The sequence below is a fragment of the Arachis hypogaea genome, chromosome 14 (genome assembly GCF_003086295.3).
Source record: "Arachis hypogaea cultivar Tifrunner chromosome 14, arahy.Tifrunner.gnm2.J5K5, whole genome shotgun sequence".
Taxonomy (NCBI): Eukaryota; Viridiplantae; Streptophyta; class Magnoliopsida; order Fabales; family Fabaceae; genus Arachis; species Arachis hypogaea.
This window is the reverse complement of record NC_092049.1, coordinates 74494197-74504970: the sequence shown is the minus strand read 5'-3', so window position 1 is coordinate 74504970 and position 10774 is coordinate 74494197. Positions and strand designations below refer to the sequence as shown.

The window sequence follows — 10774 nt, the reverse complement described above, 5'->3', positions numbered from 1 at the left end:
AGTTACTTGCCAATTTACATTCTGCAACTTTAAATTCATTGCCATTTAAATTCATTGACTAAACTAATCACCCACTAAAGTTGCTTGATCCTTCAATCCCTGTGGGATCGACCTCACTCATGTAAGTTATTATTACTTGATGCGACCCGGTACACTTGCCGGTGAGTTTTGGGTGTTTGGAAATCCATCCGTTTTTCCAACATTTTCCCATCAATCTCTATGCTCTGCAAGGATGCTGGAGTAAGGATGGGAATAACGGAGTACATCTCAGTGGAGCAACCAATCACTAAAACCACAATGGAAAAACAACAAGTGCATGATGACCCCATCAAGAGGAGGTCGCAAGAATTTCTTCTGGAAGTCCCTCAATTTGAATATTGGGAACAACTTGAAGCATCTGTTACCAAGTTGCAAGAATCTATGGACCAAATAAAGGAAGAACAGCAAAATCAAAACAGTATGCTCTTCAAACTGCTCAGGGAACAAGAAGAGCAAGGGCGTGACTTAAAGGAACTGAAGCGTCAGAAGTTATCTCTTGAAGGACCAAGCACCCCACAGACTAGAGGAACATCCACATCCCAAACTCAAGGTTGTTAAGTTCTAATCTTAGCCTTAACTCTGTGATAATTGTTCTTATTTGAGTTTTACCTTAGAAGTTATAGTAGTAATTAGTAGTGATTTTATCTCCAATTAAGCTATAATTTATTTTTCTCATCATCATTAAACATGAATAAAATAGAAGATTTTCTTTAGAATAAGGAGGCAATATTTTTTCGAATTCTTAATAAAACAAATTCTAATTGTTTACATGTGGTGGCAATGCTTTCTGCCTTCTGAATGAATGCCTGAACAGAGCCTATGTCTTTGGAATTTGATGTTCTTGAATGTTAAATATGTTGGCTCTTGAAAGAATGATGAACATGAGACATGTTATTGATAATCTGAAAAATCATAAAAATGATTCTTGAAGCAAGAAAAAGCAGTGAATACAAAGCTTGCAAAAAAAAAAAGCAAGCAGAAAAAGCCAATAGCCCTTAAAACTAAAAGGCAAGGGTAATAAAAAGGATCCAAGGCTTTGAGCATCAGTGGATAGGAGGACCTAAGGGAATCAAATCCTGGTCTAAGCAGCTAAATCAAGCTGTCCCTAACCATGTGCTTGTGGCGTGAAGGTGTCAAGTGAAAACTTGAGACTGAGCGGTTAAAGTCAAGGTCAAAAGCAAAAAGAAGAGTGTGCTTAAGAACTCTGTACACCTCTAATTGGGAACTTTAGCAAAGCTGAGTCACAATCTGAAAAGGTTCACCCAATTATGTGTCTGTGGCATTTATGTATCCGGTGGTAATACTGGAAAACAAAATGCTTAGGGCCACGACCAAGACTCATAAAGTAGTTGTGTTCAAGAATCAACATACTAAACTAGGAGAATGAATAACATTATCTGAATTCTGAGTTCCTATAGATGCCAATCATTCTGAGCTTCAATGGATAGAGTGAGATGCCAAAATTGTTCGGAAGCAAAAAGCTACTAGTCCTGCTCATCTAATTAGAATCTGAGCTTCACTCAAGAACTCTGAGATATTATTGCTTCGTGACTTATTTGTATTCTATTTTATTTGTCTAGTTGCTTGGGGACAAGCAACAGTTTAAGTTTGGTGTTGTGATGAGCGGATATTTTATACGCTTTTTGGGGTTAATTTCATATAGTTTTTAGTATCATTTGGTTAGTTTTTAGTATATTTTCATTAGTTATTAGGCAAAATTCATATTTCTGGACTTTACTATGAGTTTGTGTGTTTTTCTGTAATTTCAGGTATTTTCTGGCTGAAATTAAGGGAGCTGAGCAAAAATCTGATTCAGGCTGAAAAAGGACTGCTGATGCTGTTGGATTCTGACCTCTCAACACTTGGAATAGATTTTCTGGAGCTACAGGAGTCCAATTGGTGCACTTCCAATTGCGTTGGAAAGTAGACATCCAGGGATTTCCAGAAATATATATAAGTCTATACTTTTCTCAAGGATAGACGACGTAATTTGGCATTCAACGCCAGTTCCATGTTGTAGTCTGGCGTCCAGCGCCAGAAACAGGTTACAAGTTGGAGTTCAACGCCAGAAACAGGTTACAACCTGGCGTTGAACGCCCAAAACAGCCCAGGAACATGAAAAGCTTAAGTCTCAGCCCCAAAACACACCAAGTGGGCCCCAGAAATGGATTTATGTACCATCTATCATAGTTTACTCATTTTCTGTAAACCTAGGTTACTACTTTAGTATTTAAACAACTTTTAGAGATTTATTTTGTATCTCATGACATTTTAGATCTGAACTTTATAATCTCTGACGGCATGAGTCTCTAAACTCCATTGTTGGGGGTGAGGAGCTCTGCTGTGTTTCGATGAATTAATGCAACTATTTCTGTTTTCCATTCAAACATGCGTGTTCCTATCTAAGATATTCATTCGCGCTTAATTATAGAGAAGGTGATGATCCATGGCACTCATCACCTTCCTCAATTCATGAACGTGTGTCTGACAACCACCTCCGTTCTACATCAGATTGAATGAGTATCTCTTAGATTCCTTAATCAGAATCTTTGTGGTATAAGCTAGATTGATGGCGGCATTCATGAGAATCCGGAAAGTCTAAACCTTGTCTGTGGTATTCCGAGTAGGATTCTAGGACTGGATGGCTGTGACGAGCTTCAAACTCGCGAGTGTTGGGCGTAGTGACAGACGCAAAAGGATCAATGGATCCTATTCCAGCATGAGTGGGAACCGACAGATGATTAGCCGTGTAGTGACAGCGCACGTGGACCCTTTTCACTGAGAAGACGGATGGTAGCCATTGACAACGGTGATCCACCAACACACAGCTTGCCATGGAAGGAACTTTGCACTTTTGCATGCATGAGGGAAGAGGAATACAAAAGAAAAGCTAAAATTCAGAAGACAAATCATCTCCAAAACCCCAACATATTCTCCATTACTGCATAACAAGTAACCTTTACTTCATGCTCTCTTGTTCATTTGCAAGTCAATTGATAACCACAAATTAATATCCTGACTAAGTGTTGCAAGATAGCCATAGCTTGCTTCAAACCACAATCTCCGTGGGATCGACCCTTACTCACGTAAGGTATTACTTGGACGACCCAGTGCACTTGCTGGTTAGTGGTACGAGTTGTGAAAAGTGTGATTCACAATTCGTGCACCACCCTACCCCTATCGCGCCCCCATTCTTCCCTCCCCAACCCCCCCTCTATTCCCTCTCTGCCCCCTTCCAACACCACCACCCCAACCACCTCCGACCGCCGCACCACCCCCACCAACCCAGACCCACCGCGATGCCCACCCCCTCCTTCTTCCTCCCCCCTCCTTCTTCTTCTCCCCTCCCTTCTCTCCCTTCCACTACCGCGGCCAGCCACCACCACCGCACCATCACCGCCGCGCCTCCCACCAACATCACCCTCACCCCCTTCCTTCCTCCCTCCTGAACCCCCACCACCATTACCCCCACCCGAAAACCCCCTGCCACCAAACAGCCACCGACTGCCGCGCCAACCACCCTGCTCCACCACAGCACCGCCGTGCTCCTCCCCCAGCACCGCCATCTCACCACCGCCATCTCTTTGAGCCTTACCTTAGTTCATCCGCACACCAGGTTCCGCCGAACGCCACTTTTCCCCTATTCGTAGTTAGTTGCATATCTTTCAGTTTCTGTTCAAATTAGGCTAGTTAGAGATGCATGTTTGTAGTGGATTCTAGGTGGTTAGGTAGCTAGGATGTGGTTAGTGGATTTAGGCCTGATAATTACGCCGTACTTGCTGTTTGTTTTACCTATTTTCCAATTTTGGTCTGGTTGTGATGTTACTACTGTTCATATGCTGTTCTTTTGTATTTCATGCTGCTGTTGAGACTATTCCTTACTGTTCTTACTATCTGTGTCTAATTATAGCTCTATTTTGATTCATATGAACTATTTTTCATACTGTTTATTTCCCGGGAACATCCAATTTCAGCCGGAATGCCGCCCAATTTTCTGTAAATTATTTTGATTTTCATTCATGTTTTGGTTTTGGCAATTTGAATTTTGCATTACTTAACTTTTACCAAACCAATTCCTGAATGCACGGGCCAGCATTCTTCTTCCTTTCGATTTCCTGGTTAATAAGTTGCACTTTTGATGATTCGATATTAATTTTTACTATTTTTATATCATCATCAATAACCTGATATTTTTGAATATGAGTTGACTAGTCTTTAAATTTATGAATTTCTTGTTACTTAGGAAACATTTCTCAATGCCACTTACTTTACTTTTCTCTCTCCTAACTCACTGCTTTCCACTTTTTCACTTTTAACCACTTTTAACTTTCTAACTTCTCCCTTTGCCCTTTTTACTAACTCCTTCAACTTTTTAACTCATTGCATGATTATTGTTTTTCCTAATTACCAGGTGTTCTACTTATAACATATTTTGGATTGTAACTTCTCATCTCAGCTTTTTAACTCCGAAACAATCCAAAATGCACAATTATTCAACTCATTTCATAATTCTACTGCTCTTTTGCCACTATGTGCTTATCTTGTTATTTTCCTACTTGTTTTCCTGTTTTTATTATATCCTAGATTTCTGTTTTTCAGGATGTCTGACCCTCAGTGTAAGGGAAAAGGAAAAGCCAAAACTGGCAAATAGAAAAGAGGTAATCCTCTATGTCTATCCTGGAGATTATGCATGATGACTCCTGGCGGGAAAAGCACTTTACCCTGCAGGAGAAGGCTGACCAGCTCCTCCCTGCCAATGATCCCATTAAATTTGCAAACAGATACTGTGAGCTGAAGTATCCAGTGTTTGCCACCTCCAGAAACCTGTACCTGGAGCAAACTCTAAAAATTCCAGAAGAACTACAGTAGTACACCTCCGATCAGATCAAACAGCGAGGCTGGTTCTTCTTGGAGAGAAATTTGACAGAGGTCAATGCCTCCTGGGTAAGAGAGTTTTACTGCAACTATTTCAAGACTTCCCTGGATGCAGTGCACCTCAGAGGGAAACAGATACTGGTCACTGAAGAGGCTATTAAGGATATTTTGCGCCTTCAGCCTAAGTCCGATCAGCCTGACGGTTTCCAAAAGGCTGAAGAGGACATGCGCTTCATGAGATTTGACTGGGATGCTGTCAAGTAGAGGATAGCCCTTGATCTGACTGTCCCATGGGTCATGGGTAAGAACACCACTATGCCTAAAGGAATCAAGCTTATGTATCTGAATGATGAGGCTCAGCTCTGGCACCAGATCCTGAGCAACTTTGTTATGCCGAGTGATGAGCGGATAATTTATACGCTTTTTGGCATTGTTTTTAGTATGTTTTTAGTAAGATCTAGTTACTTTTAGGGATGTTTTTATTAGTTTTTATGTTAAATTCACATTTCTGGACTTTACTATGAGTTTGTGTGTTTTTCTGTGATTTCAGGTATTTTCTGGCTGAAATTGAGGGACTTGAGCAGAAATCAGATTCAGAGGTTGAAGAAGGACTGCTGATGCTGTTGGATTCTGACCTCCCTGAACTCAAAGTGGATTTTCTGGAGCTACAGAACTCGAAATGGCGCGCTTCCAATTTCGTTAGAAAGTAGACATTCAAGGATTTCCAGCAATGTATAATAGTCCATACTTTGGCCAAGAATAGATGATGTAAACTGGCGTTCAACGCCAGCTTTCTACCCAAATCTGGCGTCCAGCGCCAGAAAAGGAGCCAAAACCAGAGTTGAACGCCCAAACTGGCACTAAAACTGGCGTTCAACTCCAAGGAGGACCTCTACACGTGCCACACTCAAGCTAAGCCCAAACACACACCAAGTGGGCCCCGGAAGTGGATTTATGCATCAATTACTTACTCTTGTAAACCCTAGTGACTAGTTTATTATAAATAGGACCTCTTACTATTGTATTAGACATCTTTGGACGCCTGGTTCTTAGATCAGAGGGGCTGGCCATTCGGCCATGCCTGGACCTTTCACTTATGTATTTTTAACCGTAGAGTTTCTACACTCCATAGATTAAGGTGTGGAGCTCTGCTGTTTCTCAAAGATTAATGTAAAGTACTACTGTTTTCTATTCAATTCATCTTATTTCGCTTCTAAGATATCCATTCGCACCCAAGAACGTGATGAAGGTGATGATTATGTGTGACGCTCATCATCCTTCTCCCCTATGAACGCGTGCCTGACAAACACTTCTGTTCTACATGAAATAAGCTAGAATGAATATCTCTTAGATCTCCTAACCAGAATCTTCGTGGCGTAAGCTAGAATGATGGTGGTATTCAAGAGAATCCGGAAAGTCTAAACCTTGTCTGTGGTATTCCGAGTAGGATTCAATGATTGAATGACTGTGACGAGCTCCTAACTCGCGATTGCAGGGCGTTAGTGACAGACGCAAAAGGATAGTAAATCCTATTCCAGCATGATCGAGAACCGACAGATGAATAGCCGTGCCGTGACATGGTGCGTGAGCATATTATTCACTGAGAGGATAAGATGAAGCCATTGGCAAGGGTGATGCCTCCAGACGATTAGCCGTGCCGTGATAGGGCATTGGATCATTTTCCCGAGAGATGACCGAAAGTAGCCATTGACAGTGGTGATGTATCACATAAAGCCAGCCATGGAAAGGAGTAAGACTGATTGGATGAAGATAGCAGGAAAGCAGAGGTTCAGAGGAACGAAAAGCATCTCTATTCGCTTATCTGAAATTCTCACCAATGAATTACATAAGTATTTCTATCCCTATTCTATTATTTATTATTCGAAAATATCATTATCAATTTATATCTGCCTGACTGAGATTTGCAAGGTGACCATAGCTTGCTTCATACCAACAATCTCCGTGGGATTCGACCCTTACTCACGTAAGGTATTACTTGGACGACCCAGTGCACTTGCTGGTTAGTTGTATCGAAGTTGTGAACCATGTCATTGGCACCATGTTCTAGGCGCCATTGCCAGTGACAAGAAAGAGCCATGAATTTTACATAATTAAAGTGTAATCACGATTACGCGTACCAAGTTGCTCACGTTGCCAGGGATTGTTCGAGCCTGGACATTACAATTTCGTGCACCATGTTTTGGGCGCCGTTGCCGGGGATTCTTCGAGTTTGGACAACTGACGGTTCATCTTGTTGCTCAGATCAGGTAATTTTTCTTTTTGTTTTGTTTTCAAAAATTTTTCAAAAACCTTTCAAAAAAATTTTCTCCTTTGTTTTCGAAAAAAAAAATTGTTTTCAAAAATTAATTATTCTATGGCTTCAAAATTTTTAAGAATGAATTCTAGTGTTTCATGAAGCATGTTGAAGCCTGGCTGGCTGTAAAGCCATGTCTCAATTCTTATACTCAAGAGAAGAGCTTCTTTATCTTTCTTAGCCAATTGGCTGTTGAATGTAGGGAATGTCAGGCGTGTCATGTCTGAGTTACATACTAAAGCTTGGCTGGCTATTAAGCCATGCCTGACCCTTTGATTGGAGCTTTAGAGCATAAGATTCCTGGAATTCATATTAAAAATTTTGGAATCCTTATTTTTCTTTTTCAAAATAATTTTTCGAAAAAATATAAAATAAAAATCCAAAAAAAATTTAGAAAATAAAAAAAATAAAAAATATTTCATGTTTCTTGTTTGAGTCATGTGTCATGTTATAAGTTTGGTGTCAATTGCATGTACATCTTGCATTTTTCGAAAATTCTCATGCATTCATAGTGTTCTTCATGATCTTCAAGTTGTTCTTCGTAAGTCTTCTTGTTTGATCTTTGCATTTGCATGTTTTGTGTCTTTTCTTGTTTTTCATATGCATTCTTAAATTCTTAGTGCCAAGCATTAAAGAATTCTAAGTTTGGTGTCTTGCATGTTTTCTTTGCATTAAAAAATTTTTCAAAAATGTGTTTTTGATGTTCATCATGATCTTCATAGTGTTCTTGGTGTTCATCTTGACATTCATAACCTTCTTGCATGCATTCATTGTTTTGATCTAAAAATCTCATGCATTGCATCATTTTCATATTTTTCTCTCTCATCATAAAAAAAATTCAAAAATCAAAAAATTATCTTCCCCTTTTTCTCTCATCAAATTCGAAAATTGAGTTGAATTTTTCAAAAATTTTTAAAAATCAAGTTGTTTCTTATGAGTCAAATCAAATTTTCAATTTGAAAATCTTATCTTTTTCAAAATCTTTTTCAAAAAAAAAAATCAAATCTTTTTTCAATATTTTTTAGTTATTTTCAAAAATTTCAAAAATATTTTTCAAAAATCTTTTTCTTAATTTTACATCATATTTTCGAAAATAACAATAACAATTAATGTTTTGATTAAAAAATTTCAAGTTTGTTACTTGCTTGTTAAGAAAGATTCAAACTTTAAGTTCTAGAATCATATTTTGTGATTTCTTGTGAATCAAGTCATTAATTGTGATTTTAAAAATCAAATCTTTTTCAAAAACTAATTTCAATCATATCTTTTCAAAAATATCTTCTTATCTTACCTTTTTCAAAATTTGATTTCAAAAATATCTTTTCTAACCTCTTATCTTCTTATCTTTTCAAAATTGATTTTCAAATTTGTTTCAACTAACTAACTAACTTTTTGTTTGTTTCTTAACTTTTTCAAAACTACCTAACTAACTCTCTCTCTCTAATTTTCGAAAATATCTCCCCCCTTTTTCAAAAATTTCTTTTTAATTAACTAATTATTTTTATTTTTGATTTTAAAAAAAAAACAAAAAAAAAATTTTCGAAAAATACTAACATCTTTCAAAAACCATTTTCGAAAATCACTAACTCTTTTTCAAAAATTATTTTCAAAAATTCCTTCTCCCCCATCTTATTCTATTTATTCATTCATATCCTAACATCTCATCTCACATCTCTGCCATCCTCACAGTTGTGTTTCTTCCATTATATTACATTCTTTGTCTCCCCCTCTTCTTCTACTCACACAGGGATCCCTATACTGAGGTATAAAGGATCTCTATTATTATTATTATTTTTCTGTGCCCTCTTCTTTGTCATATGAGCAGGAGCAAGGATAAGAACATTCTTGTAGAAGCAGATCCAGAACCTGAAAGGACTCTGAAGAGAAAATTAAGAGAAGCTAAAATACAACAATCCAGAGATAACCTTTCAGAAATTTTCGAACAGGAAGAGGAGATGGCAGCCGAAAATAATAATAATGTAAGGAAGATGCTTGGTGACTTTACTGCACCTAATTCCAATCTACATGGAAGAAGCATCTCCATTCCTGCCATTGGAGCAAACAACTTTGAGCTGAAACCTCAATTAGTTTCTCTGATGCAGCAGAACTGCAAGTTTCATGGACTTCCATCTGAAGATCCTTTTCAGTTCTTAACTGAATTCTTACAGATATGTGATACTGTTAAGACTAATGGAGTAGATCCTGAAGTCTACAGGCTCATGCTTTTCCCTTTTGCTGTAAGAGACATAGTAGATTATGGTTGGATTCTCAACCCAAAGACAGCCTGAACTCTTGGGATAAACTGGTTACGGCTTTCTTAGCCAAGTACTTTCCTCCTCAAAAGCTGAGCAAGCTTAGAGCTGATGTTCAAACCTTCAGATAGAAAGAAGGTGAATCCCTCTATGAAGCTTGGGAAAGATTCAAACAGTTGACCAAAAAGTGTCCTTCTGACATGCTTTCAGAATGGACCATCCTGGATATATTCTATGATGGTTTATCTGAGCTATCAAAGATGTCACTGGACACTTCTGCAGGTGGATCCATTCACCTAAAGAAAACGCCTGCAGAAGCTCAAGAACTCATTGACATGGTTGCTAATAACCAGTTCATGTACACTTCTGAAAGGAATCCTGTGAGTAATGGGACGCCTATGAAGAAGGGAGTTCTTGAAGTTGATACTCTGAATGCCATATTGGCTCAGAACAAAATATTGACTCAGTAAGTCAATATGATTTCTCAGAGTCTGAATGGAATGCAAGCTGCATCCAACAGTACTCAAGAGGCTTCTTCTGAAGAAGAAGCTTATGATCCTGAGAACCCTGCAATGGCACAGGTGAATTACTTAGGTGAACCTTATGGAAACACCTATAACTCATCATGGAGAAATCATCCAAATTTCTCATGGAAGGATCAAAAGTCTCAACAAGGCTTTAATAATGGTGGAAGAAACAGGTTTAACAATAATAAACCTTTTCCATCATCCACTTAGCAACAGACAGAGAACTCTGAACAAAATGCTTCTAATTTAACAAACTTAGTCTCTGATCTATCTAAGGCCACTGTAAGTTTCATGAATGAAACAAGATCTTCCATTAGAAATCTGGAAGCACAAGTGGGCCAGCTGAGTAAAAGGATCACTGAAATCCCTCCTAGTACTCTCCCAAGCAATACAGAAGAGAACCCAAAAGGAGAGTGCAAGGCCATTGACATAAGCATCATGGCCGAACCTGTGAGGAGAGGAGAGGACGTGAATCCCAGTGAGGAAGACCTCCTGGGACATCCAGTGATCAATAAGGAGCTTCCTTCTGAGGAACCAAAGGACTCTGAGGCTCATCTAGAGACCATAGAGATTCCATTGAACCTCCTTATGCCCTTCATGAGCTCTGATGAGTATTCCTCTTCTGAAGAGAATGAGGATGTTACTGAAGAGCAAACTGCCAAGTTTCTTGGTGCAATCATGAAGCTGAATGCCAAATTATTTGGCATTGATACTTGGGAAGTTGAACCTCCCTTGTTCATCAATGAACTAAGTAATCTGGATCAACT

General features: G+C 38.7%; 1 non-coding gene across 1 annotated transcript; it reads right to left on the bottom strand.

Annotated features, from left to right (window-relative positions):
* Positions 1-9578: 9578 nt before the first annotated feature.
* LOC112745071 (small nucleolar RNA R71) lies at positions 9579-9686 on the bottom strand. The gene has a single exon (XR_003173018.1). It is a non-coding gene; the product is annotated as a small nucleolar RNA R71 (small nucleolar RNA).
* Positions 9687-10774: the final 1088 nt, after the last annotated feature.